Source organism: Thunnus albacares, chromosome 5 (genome assembly GCF_914725855.1).
Source record: "Thunnus albacares chromosome 5, fThuAlb1.1, whole genome shotgun sequence".
Lineage (NCBI taxonomy): Eukaryota > Metazoa > Chordata > Actinopteri > Scombriformes > Scombridae > Thunnus > Thunnus albacares.
Genome location: NC_058110.1, coordinates 25455474 through 25473339, shown reverse-complemented (window position 1 = coordinate 25473339; position 17866 = coordinate 25455474). Strand labels below are relative to the sequence as shown.

The following is a 17866-nucleotide window of genomic DNA, read 5'->3' as shown; positions in this document are numbered from 1 at the left end:
AATATTGGATGACATTAAACCCTGCCAATGCCAAGTTTGCTGAATGTAATAATGCAATGTGTTGAATTTGATGAAGCTAATAATCAAATGGTGTGGTTTCGGTGTACGGTGTTCTTTTGAAGGGACATTGCTTTTCAAATTGCTCATACTGAATATGACAGAAATTCTTTTCTTGGTTTAAGTGACTGAAGAGTAAAGAATAATCTGTTAATAAGACTCAAGAAAGGCAGCATAACTGAATCAGGGTGAAATATTGAAAAAACGCAGTGTTGTTTACACCTGTCACCTTTGGAGCATGTTTAATCATATAAAGTTGTATTTATAAAATGCATATTAGGACGTTTTTGGTTCAGTTAACATTTAACAGCAGGGAGACTGAAGGGAGAGGCTGAATATGAAATACTCGAAATCTCACACAGAGACATCAGGGAATGTAAACACAACAAATAATTAGACTGGTCGTTTTTTGACTGTGTGAATGACAAGACACAATATTGAGTTTGACGTGCAGAATAACTGATAATCAACAGCATAATGAGAGCCCACAGTGTCTTGGTTCTTGTGACATATCAGCGGTCGAGGACACAATGCAGTTTCCTCAGCCCTGTTGTCATTATTGTGTATTTTCTAACACACTTTTTAAGTCCTTCATTGAGTTCTTGGAATGACTGAGTTAAAATTGGACCAAGCCATTAGTCCTATGACAGATACCAAATGGAAGTGATGCTAATTATACTAAAAGTACCATGAAGATAGTCAATTAATCAAAACTGTCACAAAAACAGACCCCAGAGACACCAAGTTCAATTTGAAATATTCAGTTTGTACTAATTGATATTCACTTGCACTCATTTAAAATGGTTGCCAGATGTTTTAACTAATGCTACATAATAATAAGTGGGGTACTGTGAGGACTGCTGTTGTTTATTTGCCAAGAAATAGTCAGCGCACAGTAAGACTGCAGACTGAATTGTGGCCTTAAGAATGAAGGCGTTGCATTATTGAAGTCTGAATGCGGGACATTTTGTCTCTGGAGGAGGTTAAGCTTTGAACACCAACGAGGGTGACAGACCAAGAGACGAGAGGGAGAATCATCCCTACATCCCATCATGTAGATGCTCAATATTTAATGGGGGATTTTTTTAATAGGCTACTCATTTATTTTACTGTAACATCCAAAGATGTTCCCTCTTCCTGTGCTGCACTCCAACCCGGGTGAAACACAGACAACGGATACAGAAATATCACCCTGTTCACATTGTGCACATTGTGAAATTACTTTTCCAAACGTGGCTTTAAAAATCTAACATTGACATGTATCGCGATGCATAATAATGCATGTTTTTGCCACACATCATTTTATCTGCACTTGCTGATCTACATTTCACAATGGAAATCAACCCAGACTTAAGGATCAATGTTGTTCTGCACTCCTGTGCACACAGCAACCGTTGGCTTTGACAAGCAGCAGATGGTGTGCTATACAGTGATTTACTGCTGCATAGCCGGGGGTGCAGTACTTTTTGTGAGCCTTTCTCCTCCTGAATAATTGATAGAATACTGTCAGTGGACTGTGTAGGATTTCAAATGTTGTCAATTGAGTGGAAAGATTTTGGGTGTGTGATGTGTTTCTTCAAGGCTTTCTGGTTTTTAATTGTTAGGGCATTAGCTTACATCTGGAAGATGCGGTAAGAGGCAGAAATTATGGTTGCTTTTACGGTGAAACCTGATTTAATGCAACGCAGTAATTTTATGGCTACCTATAAACCTTGGACTGTTTAGCAGGATTACAAAAGAAATGATTTAACTTGTTTAAAAAGAACTGGGTGAATTAAAAGTGGATTTGGTGTTTTACATCACATAAACAGTAACATGGTCGAATCTTAGTTTGCTTTTGTCAGCAAGGCGAATAAATGTATTGCAATTGTTGTTTTCTCAAGTTTGTGATTCTTTTGGAGTTACTACATCATTGGGCGCTGCAATTGTTGTTTGCAGCTGCAGAAATGACATTTAATAACCTTATTTCCAAATTGTTTTGCTTCTCGTGTTAGTGCAACATCCTGCTGGGATAATTTGATGGGCCTGTAAATGGACCCATGCTAGAGACAGCGGCACTTTTGGAGAATTCATTATGCATTTTGGCCAAAAAATAAGGCCAAGTTATAGTAACATTTAACAGCCAAGCCTGAAAACTGTTTGTGTTTTTTAGCCAGCTGACATTGACTGCCAACAAAGTGTGATGGCTCCAGTGTAGCACAGTATTTTTGTACTTTCATTTTTTAAACAAAACAAAGTCCAACTCTTTCAGTTACTTTTTGCTATTGTGTACAAAGGCTCTTATAGGTCATTACATACTGAGATTGGATTGGATTCTCAGCCATGCTGGTGGCATGGCTCTATGGATGGCAATGTTGGTCTGTTGGTCAGTCAGTTGGTCCACCACTTTGGTCCAGACTGAAACATCCCAATAACTGTTGGATGTTTTGCCACGACACTCATGATCCCCAGAGGGTGAAGCTGAATGACTGTGGTGATCCCTGATGTTTCTTCTAGTGCCACCATGACGTTGACATTTTTGGCTTTTAGTGAAATGCCTTGGCAACTATTGGATGGATTGCTATGAAATTTGGTTTAGGCATTCATGTCCCACTTAGAATGAATTGTAATACCTTAAGTGATCCCTTTTGTCTAGGACCAATTGTCCTTTATCTTTGTTTATGTCCAAATACTTGCAACACTAATGGTAAACATTATACCTGCTTTAACATCCAGCATGTTAGAACTGTTATTGTGAGCATGTTAGCTCAGAAAAAATGCCGTGACTAGATACTGCCTCACAGAGCTGCTATTATGACCGTGGCCGCTTATAGGAATATAGTATTTGTGGCCTCTTTTTAGGCACTAAATAGACTAATTGCATTTGTAAACTGCAAAACCTTAATTTTAGTGCTCACTATAGCACTATAGAGTAAACTACTGAATATCTTGACATTGTTGTCTTGGGAAAAAAAGTGTCAGTTTGGATCTTCACATATTCGATGCACCTAATAAACCTTGCAGTGTTATAATTAATTTACATTTTGACATGCTTTGACAACAAGCCTCTATGATACCCTTGCTCAGCAGGCTTACATATGTGTAGGTACAGTCTAAGACTTGTTAAGAGGTCATATGTCTATTTATAGATTTTTCTTGGTATTGATTCAGTTGACCCTTGCAATAATGATCTTTTAATTGTCTTATTCTGTTAGCTGCTCATGTTACACTGTACGCTACACCTTGTTCACAATGAGGAGAAGAAAATGGCATTTGGAAATGAGGAAATTAGTTTTTATGAAACAGCTGTTGATCACAATAATCAAATCTCACTTTCAGCCCCAGAATAAATTAGATTAGAGTTTGTTTTGTTTTTTACCAAGAGAATACAAAACAATGAACAAAAGAGACAAAATTGTGTGATTGCACAAACATTGTATGAAAAGCTTTGGCTATTTTGAAAATTAACTTAAGTGTTATTTTAGAAATGGTCACCCAATTCATGCTCCTTAAAGTTCATAGCAGTTAGCTGTTCCAAACTGATAAGTGCACAATTACCGTAGTGTTTCTAACAGGCATTGATTGGTCTTGTCTTCTCTTTCCCTCCTTCCATTGATTGTTGATGCCACTCTCAGATTACAAGGCTACGTGAGGGCAGGTGATAATACACTACTGTCTGGCTGCAGGAGCATTTCCTAATGTGCATTTTCTTGCCTTTCTGATTGTGTCTATGTTCATGAAAGTCAAATATTCTGTTGCGGCTACATGTTTTTTTCATACATTTGTTCAGAAATATGAATTAATTCATAATTGAATACATTAATTCTAGCTAATCATAAAAAAATTTTCCTGTGCAGTTGATTACTTATGATATTTTCAGAATAATTAAGCTGAAGGACATATTTCAGCTTCTTGTTCATTTTGTAGTTAAACTATTAGACATTCATGCAATCTCAGCGCCAGTATGCACATTTAAAAATGCAAATACTTTGTAGATATTTTTCAGCACACAGTTGATAACAACTCAGAATTTCATCAAAGAAAGTACTGATGCTAATGACAGGATGATATTGATGTAATTAAGACTTGCTTGTCATTTGTGGGCAATTTATAATAGAATGTAACTGAAGAGACCCTTGAAACATAACATCGAGACTTCTCATTTCAATCAGGGATGGATGTGCTTAAATGCACGTCTACCTTTCTCTCCTCTTCCCTGTGCTGGTGTGTTTCAAAGGTCGTTACCTAATTTAGGTTTTAATGAGTGCTTAATTGAAAAAGACTCTCCGTCTACTTTACAGATGATCTCAGTTAAATATCGCAATGTTCTAAGGTCAAATCTTTCCATCACTCAACTAGAGACAGTGAGTTTTTGAACACACGAGAGGTGTGCTGAAATGTAATGCTATTCATTTTAAAAAGTAAGTAAGACAACTCTTTTATACACAGCTGGATAAATCGTCAGAAAAGGGCAAGGATGTATTGAACTGTTTAATCTGCAGTGATTCTTCTCTCACGAAGGACCTCTAGACTGAAGACATGTACATTAAAGACTTTAAATGAGAGATCATCACGATGGGAAGCAACAACCTGGCAGTAAGCCAATTAAAGCCAATGTATTTGTAATCAATTTCAGCATGTTTTGGCTCAGTTGTATAAAGAGCTATTCCTTAATGACTGTATCTACCAGTCACAGAGGACAGATATTTGTTTTTCATTTTTTTAAAAATATTTGACAGATATTTTTTTTTTTGTTTACTCGGTTCATTAGATGGTTAAAGTGGTCTGTCTATAAAAAATATATTTGTCACTGCTTTGTGCCATCTGCAGTGAGACTAATTTCAGTACAACAGCGTGATTATGCAGCAACAAGAGTCCGTTTTTTTATGTGCTGCAAGTAGATCATCATGAGAGGTTAGCTGTCACACTCAATCTGTGTTTGACTAATGGCACAGTGGTTTCCAAGATTTTGGCCTGCCTTAGTGATGGAGTTCACTGACGTCGTGAAGGTGAATGATCCCCTTGAGCAGCCACTCTGTTTGCCACTGGCGGCTTGTCTATCGTTTGTCCTACAATACCTTTGACCGCATTACAAGGAGCAAAAAATAACACCCATCCTCCTCTGACAAGTTTGTCACCTCTATAGTTTCATAACAAATTCACTCGAAGACAGGCTTCCAAATCAGTGTCACTATAACACAAATGATGTATAATAAGAATATGCATCTACTGCTGGTTTAGAACAGAAATGTGACACACATTTAATTGTATGTGGACAGGAAGATGAAACCTGAGCTGGGTCTTCTTAAATCTCTGTCCTCCAGCTATAGATAGACCTTGGTAGGTAATATGGTTTATTATGTTGAGAGGTCGGCCCTGTCTAAAAGAAATAGCTGCTCGAAGAGTACATTACTAAAACCTATTTGACATTTATAAGAGTTTGTTGGTCCCCTGGGGAGTTTGTTGTTTTTCTAGCGTCACACTGCTCTCAGAAAGCATGTAATTCGGAGACAGTGAGGTCTGAAGGCTTTTGAGTGTTTCTTTCCTTTCCATTTGTCTTTGCTCACTCAGATTGTCTTCTTCCTTGATAGCCGATCAATTATTTCCATCAAGATAATAAACTGTAAACTCAAACAATTAGATTTGTCATATCTTTTACATCCATGCAGCATTAATGCTGAGGGGCAGAAAGTAAATTGATGCATTTCATTATTTCCTCATGTATTTAATCTCTCTTTCTGTCTAGTATTGTTTGCAGTGTTATGTTTCATTCACCGGGCAGGCAAGGAGGGAAACAATTATTCTGAAATTGTGTGCTGTTTGGTCCCCGTTGTTGACCATTTCGCTGGGACTGGATGATGAATTGCCTTATTTCTGCACATAAACACAGGTCTTGTCTCCCAGTGAAGCAAGTAGCCGGAGGAAAGTAGGCGCTCTCCACCAGGATTTATGGACAGCAGCTTTGTGAAAAATAGCACTTGGTTCAAATAAGTGAAGTAAGATCATCGTTTTCCTAAAAAGATGTGAAGACAGGAGAATAAAAAAAAATGGCGCAAAAAACAAAATCTTTCTTGTTGGTGTTTATGCTGTGTCATGCAGCTGATGGAGCAATTACTTTTCAACTGCTGCCAGGATGGACATTGAGATTGATTTGATGCAGCCATTTTAAGTTTAGCTGAGATAGATCTGTGGCCCAACATAGTTGTTTTCTAACCTGAGCTTCTAAATTGAATAAGATTGCTGCTAGGCTTAATGCAGGCTAATCCCAAATCATCGGGGATAGATGTCTGCCAAACGGTGTTGGATCATATTTCTTTGTCATGGGAGCCATTTTCAATCACTCAAATACTTTGCAGGTCAACATAATGACAGCTTGATCTTGGTGGGCTTACAGATAAACCAGCAGCGGGCACAGCGTGGAGAGCAGAGGCTTTGCCCAAGGCTAAGTGATTCTTTTCAAGAGAGCCATTTTTTATGAACTGTCATAAATAAGTATCAACAATGTCAGCCATGAGAAATTAATAAATCCTGTACATTAACAGTAATGGTAGTTTCTTATTCATTCACAGAATATTATTTAATGTGCAGTAACCCTTAAAGGGTAAACTCCACTGATTTCACACATCAAAGTCTGTGTACAAGCGTTGGGTAGTACTCGTGCATATGTGATGTCACTTGAGTCAATGTCGGTCGGGGCTAAACACTACAAGTTTGACAATGACCAAACCTCTGTAGCTCGCTCCTCATCTCTGCTTGAGGTTAGCATCTCGAGGCTACATTAGCCACTACAGCTTTGAATCTCCGACCGAACTGCACCAGCTTTCGACAAGGACAATATTTCTGGTTCTGCTGCATTGATTTTGATCCTTGTAAAAAACTGTTCATTGTGAGTCCGACAATGTCATAGAAGAGCAATGCTGAATAGGTCGAGTGCTGTTTTAAAGATAGGGCATGTTTGATGGACAACACTGTTTCTCTCTCTTGTCTCTGTACTGGCTGTATCAGAGCATAAAGGAGCCAAAGTGCCATCAATCGCTTGTTTCTGCTGACTGTAAAAGACTCCCACAGTCAGCAATCTGTCATGTTGGCAACCACCCATCATGTTCTTCACCTCTCACACTGTATGGACTAACAATAAAGCCCACAGCAGCCGCCACCTCGATTCATATTCAGACAAATGGTGCGATGTGCTCATAAATGAAAACCTTCACCACAAAAAACTTTTCACCGATTACTTGATTAATCAATTAGTTAATCAACAGAAAATTAATAGGCAACTATATTAATAATCAAATTATTGTTTTTGTCATTTTTTTAAGCAAAACTTTTAAAAATGATCTGATTTTAGCTCCTCTTTTTCTGTGATGATTTGATGCTTTTCTTTATCATATATTATAGTAAACTGAATATCTTTGGGTTTTGACTGTTTTTAAGCATTTCACAATTTCCTGACATTTACATAGATAAATCAAGAAAATAATCAACATATTAACCAATAATGAAAACATTCATTAGTTGCAGGCCAACAAAAAACTTTTGCATCAACCTCTCAGGATATGCAAATTGACCAATTCTGTTTCCAGTTATGACGTGAAGGTTTTTAAATCAGGTCCTCATAGGTTCTTAAAGGTATAATGTGCAACTTTTCCATATAAAAATGTCTGAAAACGACTAGACCTATGTTATAGATTTTATTGAGTTGAGTACTTATCCCGAATGTTTCCAGGAGTTTTCAAACCCAGAGAAATCTGTAATTTTAATCAAGGTAATGGTCCATTTCATTTGGTTGCCTGTCAGTGGCGTTGACGTTGGGTTGTTGCCAGAAGCTGTCATAAATTCACTTTTTATCCAATTTTAAGCCACATTTTTGCAGTACGCTTTTTAGATCTTGGTCGTTTTTAACTATATATTTTAACCAGATGGAAGATTTTAGTCATTGGACATCTGGATCTTAAGTTATCAGAGAAACTGAGCAAACGTTAGTGGCAGCTCAGCTCGTAGCCCCTCTGGACGTCCTGTGTCTGCTGAATAATGTGGGAGAAACACTGATTTTAAACGTGAAACTGCTTTATTCTGTATTTTTACCGGGTTTAATTACTGGGTCCGTTTGTTTTGGAGAGGAGGAGACTTCAGCAGATAATTCGAATCATGGTAAAAACCTACTGAACAATGAATACTGAAGGAACCGGTAGAAGCTTCACTGATGAAGACAACAAAACCCGATGATCCCATGCTACTTCACAACGTCATCAAACTCCATCTTTTGTTATTGTTTTGAATGAGAGACCCCTAGCAGCAGAAATAACATAATGTGCATTTAAATTAATATTTTACTCTTTCTTGTCCTTATTTACCTTTTCATTCTTTTGGTATCTGAGTTGGATTGACCGTTCCTGACAGTGCTGTAAATCACTGACCTACCTGAGCACTAAGATATTACACATGACCCTGCTTAAAGAAGATCTGCTTTATAAACCTCAGTGTAGGCTTCACAGCATTTTGTGATCCTGAAATCAATCTGTCCTGCCTGTCCAACACTCTTTATGCAGCTATCTCAGATCAAATGGGCTTTCGTGGGTGTACGTGTGTGCATCCATTCGTCCATCTGTATGTACTCGTGTTTGTGTGAAAATGTGTGTATTTGTGTTTGTGTTATCAGAGGACCAGTTCTTTAATGTGTTCGCCTGCCTTCTGGCTCTATGTTAAACCCCTGCATTGCAGCACTGCCAGTGGGATTTCAGCAGGCGCGGCCCTTTTTTTCTCTAACCCTCCATCCTCACAATAGAGAGATTAAATTTGGGCCAGATCCCTCCTGCGTGGAAAGCTCTTCGCTCACACATGCACTTCTTCCAGTGTTCATACGCTACGCTCCAGAGAGCGCAGGGCAGCTGAGAGCCCCCAAAAGTCTCCTGTAGGCTTCCTTTGCCCCACATGAATCCGCCCCTCCCTTGGCTGAGTCGGAGCAACAGTCATGGAGAGCCACGTGTCTTGGAGACAGACACAGACAGAGAGAACGAGAGACTGAGAGAGAGAGAAAAAGAAAACATGGGATCCTCAGGGGCTCAGCAATTCAAGTGCTGTCTGAGAAGCTGCACAGTAATCTTGTTAAAGAATGGAAAGGCTCTGCAGTTTGGTGCTGAGTGACTTTTCCAGTTGTTTGGGCTACATGGTCCTCTTCATCAAACAGAGACCAAATGGGGAATAAGAGGCAACATAAATCAGAGAATGTCCTTTCTCTTGGACAGCAGTGTGATTTTAGCAGTTTGGAATATTAGAAGAAAGCTCACAGTCGTGGATAGAGTCAATAAAACAGCACAGACAGCTAGTGCTGTGCTTCAGGAATGATTTTCACCCAAAAACTCAAAAAAAATGTGTCAACTGCTTGGACTGAGGGATGCTGACAGAATGAAAAAGATTTTGACAGAAATGTTCATACTTTGATTAGATTTGTGATTATATTTTGGTCATAACTATATATACTGTAATGCAGCATTTAAGACAACCTAAAGACAACATCTAAACTACTGTATGTCACAATATTATGATAAGTTGAGAGCCAAAATGATTTTGTGCAAAATATGCCAAAAATGTCCATAGTCTCATATCACAAGATGATATTATTTCACTGTATCACCCAAGAAAGGTCTATTCATTACTCATACAAGGTTCAGGCTGATGATGCTGATGAATTAGTGCAGTGTTTAAAGAGTTATGTTGTTGTAGATTATTAGTACAATTGTACTTATTTAGACCTATAGTTCACAAGGTAAAGAAATATTTCAGAACTGTAGGACTTCTTTCACATCTGGTGACACCTTAGTTCTGACTTTCAGTGATTTGGCATATCGATGTTCATTTTGATATGAATCCACTGCCTGCATGGTTCACTGACATGGACCAGTAATGGAAATCAAAGAACAGAGTCTTCATTAAATTCCCTTTCGTTTTTCCTCCACATAGTTTGGTCCCTCGGGGACATAAATAGGTAGGGGAAAGATCCAATTATGTTCACCGAGAGGCAATTCCCTTTAACGTGATTGTATCTGAGAATCTGCACGTCAGAGCCTGTCGCCCCTGTCAGCTAGCCAATTTATGATCTTTCAAGAATCTTTTTTTTTTTTTTTAACCTTATATTTGTCCTCATGTTGTGAGATTATGGTGACTATGTGTTTTTCGTTTTGTAAAGCAATATGATCTGCATTTTGGGTATGAAGTTATAAATTACAGTTATTATGATTACGATATGATTGTTAGTATTAATATATAAGCATATGACAGGGCAGAAGTCTTTACATTAAGGTTTCAAATCACATTTAACTGAATATTTTCGTTTTTTGATTCTGAATTCAGTCCTTGTCACTTGACCTTTCTATATGACATGAAGAAAATGCCACTCGTGTTCTCAGAGTGCTGCACTGTGAAGCAGTGTTGAAGCACTGCTTTTCTCTTCCCTGTCACGGCTGTCCCTCAGCTAGCTGCAAACAACTCACTTTGACAGTTTCATAGTGTTTCCAGGAGCACTAGAGGTATTTCACTGTGTAGGAACCTAAAGAGTCCAGAGTCTATATCCCTCCCTTTACCATAAAATGATTCTCCATTGTGCTGCATCAGCCCTCTTATTTAGAAATACTTTGAGTTGGGTCTGCTAGATTAAAAAAGGTTACCAGCACGAGGTATAGAAAACAGTTCCTCTCAGCATAAATTTAATAGCATCAGCAGGATCGTATGACAGATTTATCTCAAGGGTGTTACTTACTTAAATAGCTATTTCAATGGGGAAATGAGCTATAACTTGCTCATTTATTTCATAAGAAAGTGTCTACTATTAGAGATAGTATTGCAATATCGAACAACAATGCCTCCGGCTGGTCTTCTCCTTCACACCATGCACTATAAATAGATCATTGTATAATATTTCTCCCATTAACTGATTTCAATGAAGTTATCAAGCAGCTATATTTTTCCGCCTGCTCACTTGACTGCCTCCTCGCTACACTGTTAAAGTCTTTCTTTCTGTGTTTCTCTCATGATATACTGAAGATTATCAACAATAACCTAAATCCTTTTATAATTAGGAACTACAGACCAATCTCAAACTTCCCCATCCTTAGCAAAATACTGGAAAAAGTAGTATATAAACAATTGGGTAATTACTTTTCCACCCGCAGTGTTTATGATGTGCTCCAGTTAGGTTTAATATCTAAGCACAGCACTGAAACAGCCCATATCAGAGTGACCAATGACCTTAAAATTTACAATGATTAAAAATTGTATCTATTTTAGCAGGTATACTCCATCAAAAGTGCTTGTCGGATGGTCCAATTGCTTCGGAAATTGCTCCCCCCACACCTTTCCGAGGTCAGATTAGGTGAGGCTGTGAAGGACCGTTGTCCCAAACGGACAATTTGACATTCACACCTACTTCATGCCATGATTGGCCAGCTGTGCAGAGGCAAGAAAGTCATCAGGGTTTTAACTCATCTCTCTAGATCTCTTGTCACATTCCAGACACTTTTAATGTCAACAACTGAGTGCAACACTATAAATGCCTTCCAGGAGAGAATGTCTAAAAATATTCATTATCCTTGCATTTAAACAATATTACCTGTTGGGAAAGAACGAGCGGCAGAGAAGTGATGGTGAATGCGAGCAGAGCAGAGGAAAAGGTTAGCAGTAAGTCTGTTATTTCCCCAAGTGCTAGAAAAGTAAAGGGGGTTAGCTTCAAAGTCAGCAACAATGGGTTAACCTAACCTGATAACGCTAAACAGAGAAATAGAGAACAGAGAAACGTGTGGCTGCTGAGTTCCCTCTGCCCCATAACATCCAACAATTTTTTATTCCCTCCCCCCGCGACTGATCAATTAGTCGAAGATTATGTACGATTTCAGTTGACCAAGATTTTCTTTTGTTGACTACAGCCTTAGTAAACACGGATGTATTCAGACAACATGTTGTACAAACCAGTTCTGATCAACAAGAAACCAACCTGAGTAGATCCTGTTCTTAACTAACTTGATGAGGCTTTCTATATTTCCCTCCTAGCTTTAAATCTTAAATTTAAATCAGCTGAAACTAAAAAAAAATTCTTAGGGGTTCCGCAAGGGTCAATTCATGGACCTTTGCTTTTTTAATTTGTACATGCTCTAACTTGGCAACATTATAAAGAAACCTACAGTAACATATCCTATTATACATAGTGTATGTGGATGACACAGAGCTTTACATTTCTCTGTCTTCTGATGATTTTAGTCCGGTAAGCAAACTTGTAAACTGTATCAATGATACAAATTACTGGATGTCAAGAATATTAGTAGAAAGTAGTGGGTTGAAAAAACAGACAGGAAATTTATTCACATCTAAAATCACTGCCTCAGGAACACATTGAGCCTCTGAGCTATTATTAGTTACTCTGATCTTATAGATCCCCTGCTGGGATATTCTAAGACTTATAAAAATACTTGACTTGGAATAGTAATTAGTGTCTGTTATGGTTTTTCCACAAAAACATTCAGATAACTACCTAAAAATTACCTCATTAAAAAATCCAGAATCTATGAAAGATTGCTGTCTCCTACTTCACCGTAAATCCATTCACGCACATGCACTGCAGGCTTCAAGTTTCCACATCATACTTATGTAAATTGCATACTGGACCACAATTGGCTCTAAACTAGTTGTAATGTCACAAATCATGCTCATAGGTAGACCTCTTAAACTCTCATTACTCAGGGGAGCACTGAGAGATTTTCCCTCTTCAGCACATAAATGTGATGATACAGTTTTCTACTGTCAGTTTCTGCACATACAGTTTTCTGTACTGTTAAGCTCAAACATCTAAGTAAAGTAACAAAATGCATATTTTATCATATTTGAACGTCACACTTTGAAATCAGTAGCTTAACAGGGACAACGTTTTATCTTTTGAAAAACATATCTGAAAGGGTTTATATCTTAATCTCACTCTGAGAAGCTGATTCATACCTTCATCTCAACCAGGTTAGATTACTGTAACACCTCTCTTAGGTGGATTACCTAAACAACAACCTAATCAACTTATACCTATGTATTATTTACAGTGTTTGAAGCAAAGGTGGTGCTTTATTGACCTACCTAGAATAAAATCCAGATCTGGTGAAGGCACTTCTAGCTGATATCTCTCTGGAATAAATTGCCTAATGACCCGAGCTCTTTCTATGTCCGCATTCAGAAGTAAATGTTGTTTTCTAAGGCTTATGATTATTTATTTTGTGTGTGTGTGTGTGTGTGTGTGTGTGTGTGTGTGTGTGTGTGTGTGTGTGTGTGTGTGTGTGTCTTTGGGATGATTGTGTGGTGTGTTTTGGAGGGTGGGTGTTTGTCAGTGTTGTATGCTCTTGTGTTTTATTTATTATAATTACATGTCATTAGTTGCTATATGCACTTTAAATTCACGTCGAGTTTACATGTACTGAAATGTGCTATATAAATAAAATTGCCTTGCCTTGCCTTGCCTTGCCTGTATTAGCATGTTTAGAAGACCCAAATCCATATATAAGACATATAATTCACAGAAGAGAAGCTGTTTGATTTAAACTGTGCAAACTGTTTTCCTTCACTGAAGTGCACAAATTGAAGTTAGTTATCTCTCCCTGTGGATGTCTTTCATGATACAATTACAATAAAGCAATTAAGTCCAGTGAGTCATGAAATTGATTGTTTTGCCAAAATAGGAAAAAGAAATTGGGCCACAAATAGAATATCCTCAAAGGTCTACAGAAGGACATGGATGGAATTTGACTGATTGTAAAAGTTCTTCACTACTCTCATCAGCAAATTGTGATTAGCAAGCATATTAAAGGACATAGCAGATAGTCTCTGGCAACTGTATGCTGCTAAGACAGTGACTTAGAGTATAGTGCAGTGCATAACCTCCTATAAAGCCACAACTTGGTGTCTTTACAGTACAGAGGTGCTGATAGGTGGGGTTTTTTAACCTTTGGAGGGAGCAAACCTAGCTGTTTTGCCCTGTTTCCAGTGTATATGCTAAGCTAGGCTAACTGTCTGCTGACTGTAGCTTCATATTTAATGGACAGCTACCAGAGCGGTATTAATTTTCTCATCTAACTCTTGGCAAAAAAGCGAATAGGCGTATTTCCCAAAATGTTAAACTCCTCCTTTAATATTTGAGGTTTTTTTTTACCAAAGGTGATTTTATTCTGCTAAAATGTTTTAAACCATGGAAGATGTATTGCTTGGATTAGATTGTAGTATTTGTCTTACTCAGCCATTAGTGTGGTGGTGTTCATTTGTCAATACCTGCCTGTTATGCCTCGATATGCTAAAATATTTATAAATGGTGTTGATATTTAGGTGATAGAAATGTACAAAATGACGCTTGTGAACTGAATGCTCTGTTTAAATTCTGTGTGGCAGTTTAGAAAGCTGTCAGGAAAGGGTATATCACGGTCAAACACATTTTTCAAAAAGACAGTCATTAGGGTGGTACTAGGGTAACAACAATGAATTAATTCAATAACTGGTGAGCTGTAGTGTGCAACGGATAGCTGTCAGGAATAATTCATTTGTCCCGCAGCTTTGTGAATCAAAATAGTTTGCCTCAGGCATATATCCGCTTGTTTATGTGGGAGGGAGACAGCTATCAATATTCTTCCCCTGGCGCAAAATGATTTTTGCTGTAACAAGGTTCTGCAGTGTGCAAATTGAAAGTTTGTTTAAACCTTATTTGATCATTTTAATTGAGATATGCTAATCACACAGACTTCTTTATGGAGTGCAAGTTAATGTCAAAGATATACCAGTTTACCTGCCTTTAAATGGATCCTTAAATCAACACTATTTGACACTATTTCACCAAATTTCTTTCAGGGATTTAAATTAAATCATAGCTAGCTTCAAATAAATGCAATAAAGATGATATGCCTTTCTTTCTATTTCAGGATTTCTGACTGACAGCATTCTCACTGTGATTACCTCCAGACACTTTCAAGATCTGAGAATCGGCTGTAAGTATCCTACCAGCAAAGATACTGTGTGCATGAGTCGAGGCTACGAGCCAGTACTGTGCAGTATGTGAACATAAAGGTTGTGAGAGAAGGGGGAGGAGGAGATTCTCCACTTCATCAGAAGGTCCAGTGTCATTGCTGTGACCGTCCTCTTTAAAAGGAGACAGATCACTGCACATTGTTACATGCCTCCATCCTCTGCAGCTCCCCTCTTAGAAATACCATCCATTCTTCGTCATTCCAGAAATCCAGCTTGCCTCTGTGCCTTTACTGTCAACCGAAGGCATGGCCCAGATGGCACGCTGTCTACGGCTGCATGCTTTCTGAAACCGTCCAGTAATATAACACTCTGATAAGCTGTGGGGTGAAGCATTAATTGTCCTGAATGAGAAGATTTTGTTGATTATCATTGATGGTGTGGTTATTTATACTTCATAGCAAATTATGTCAGCAGAATATTTTTGTGCTACGCATGGAATCCAAAAATGAAATCATTACCATATATTTTAATAGATATGAGCCTTGCGTAATCACATGTTTTGGACTCCACTAGATGTCAGCATGAAACGTTGGGTTTTCCCCACTCTCCCATCTGTGCTTAGGAAAGCTTTGTATGTGCCAGGGAGGAGGGAGCCCACTGCAGTGTGTAGCGAGCAGGAGAGGCGTGGTGAGGATGAAGGTGCAGCCCACTGTGAACAAGCATGATTTACTGTAGGACCGGCTCTTTGTGCGCCAGTCTCCAGCATACCCTGCACACTCCAGCACTCAGCTGATTAATCAGAGTCATTTCCATGAGTGATGGAAGCTCTAGTGCCTCAGGGGCTACAGCAAGCTAATAAACCCCAACGGACAAAAGCCACGCCTGGAAGGACAGTTACTGGCTGCTGCTTTTACACCGGCTCTGTTACTACAACCATCTGCCATTATTCAGCCCACACCGCCTCATCGTTATTAACATTGATCAGTTCAACATCTACTGAATGAGAATTCATACCTGCTGGTGCACAATTAGTTGTTTGAGCTTTTATTATTGTATAGAGATACTTCATACATTTTTTTTATATAAAGATGTATTTTCTCTGGATTTGGGCGATGCACCACAGGAAAATAAGACTAAAAAAGAGTCCTTCTCTCCCATCAGGATGATACTCTACATGATGAATGAGAATTCAAACACAAAGACTTCTGTATTAGGACTTTTTCTCTTTTTTATAAGGAGTAAATGCTAACACCAGAATAGAATACAAAAAATGAATAATAGATATAATAGAATGACAATAAAAGTAATATAGAGTAAGATAAATTTAGTCAAAGAAGTAAACTAAAATAGGAAAGTAATATTATATATTTTGCATATTGAAAGTTAATATTGGCAATGATATTGAAAAAGTAATATAAAGTAATATTGCACACGATATTGGAAAAAGTAATATTGCACTTAAGAAGATGGACTCCCTCGAAACTACTTCATATGTTGATGTAGAATAAAATGTACCAATTTTTCCCTAAATTGGCTTTTCCATCTGCAGTACTCCCTCAATATGTGCTAAGCTCAGTTGCAGTAACACATATTTTAGCACCTTCTGAACAGCAGCGTGAAGACACAATATGGAAACATGACTCGAGCAGAGAGGTTTCCCTCTCACTCTGCCAGATCTATAATGGGCTAACACAATGAATTGCAAAGTATTGCATTCTTACGCCTCCTCACATCAGCAGCACCACAGCATGGATCTAATCCCTGACTGTCAGCCTCAGAATTGTATGTTTACCACACATACATAAGGACAGCTTTCACTAAATAGATGTAGAGATTGGGGGAGCGGCAACAATGCTTCACTGCTTCGTGTTTACAGCCACAACGGACATAAATTTTGAGACTTCACTTGATAAAAAGAAACACTAGATGCTGTCATATGCCTGTGCATGTGTGCTGTATTCACCATATCTTTTTTATGCAAATGTACGTTTTGTTTTTGTGTCACTTGCATAGATAAAAAACACCACAGTCTTTCTTCTTTGTCATCGTTCCTACTTTCCTCTTTTCCTGTTAAGGTTCTGTTGAAGATCTCTGCTGTCTCTGAAAGTACAGTCACCTTGTTAAAACACAGCCATGTGACTTTAATCATCAGAAAAACACATGGCATTACATGGGATTTTGTAGAAAAGGCTTGGGAGGACAATGCATTCCAGTGGCCTCCCACACTCATTGACTGAACAGCTTTAAAACATTGCTGTTAGCTCCATGCAGTTAGTCTCCATGACGCGTATGCCTTATTAAATATGTATTCTAAGTTGCACTGAATCTCTCTGGAGACTTGGCCTGTTTAGTTCAAAGTAATGTCTGTAATGTCTGTGAATTTTTTTCTCACTTCTTCAATGACATCATGCTCATAATTACTAGATCATTAGTGTATTTTCTGTAGCAGCAATAGTCAGCAGTATACAACTATGGTGAGAGCATTCATTGTTGTCATCAGTCACTACACATCACTATCCTTCTGTTTTTCACATCTCTTGGCACAGGTGCCAGCGTTGCTCACCCTGGGTTTACCCAGCATGCCATGAATCTTGGTTGGATCAATATCCTGATCCCACTCAGACACTGAATCAGACCTGCCTGTACGGGTTTCAAGGCACTGGAGTGTAAGATATCTCTTACAATGTGGAAAATAGGGCACAAATGGATACAGGGTTGACTAGCTTTCATAGATTCAATGGCAAAGCCTTAAATGTCATGGCACATTGTTGATGAGGAGAGAATAGAAAGTGTGGATGGCTGCCATTTTATTTTCACCCTACACAAAACAATATGGAGGCGGAGAGCTGCA

At 38.3% G+C, this 17866-nt stretch overlaps 1 protein-coding gene across 2 annotated transcripts in view; it reads left to right on the top strand.

The window, feature by feature from the left end:
* LOC122982126 (synaptotagmin-2-like) overlaps window positions 1-17866 on the top strand; it is a 63423-nt gene that overhangs the window by 12572 nt on the left and 32985 nt on the right. For both annotated transcript variants that reach the window (XM_044351173.1, XM_044351171.1), the window contains exon 3: window positions 14970-15035. The gene's annotated coding sequence lies outside the window, so the exon portion shown is untranslated. The remainder of the gene's footprint in view (window positions 1-14969; window positions 15036-17866) is intronic.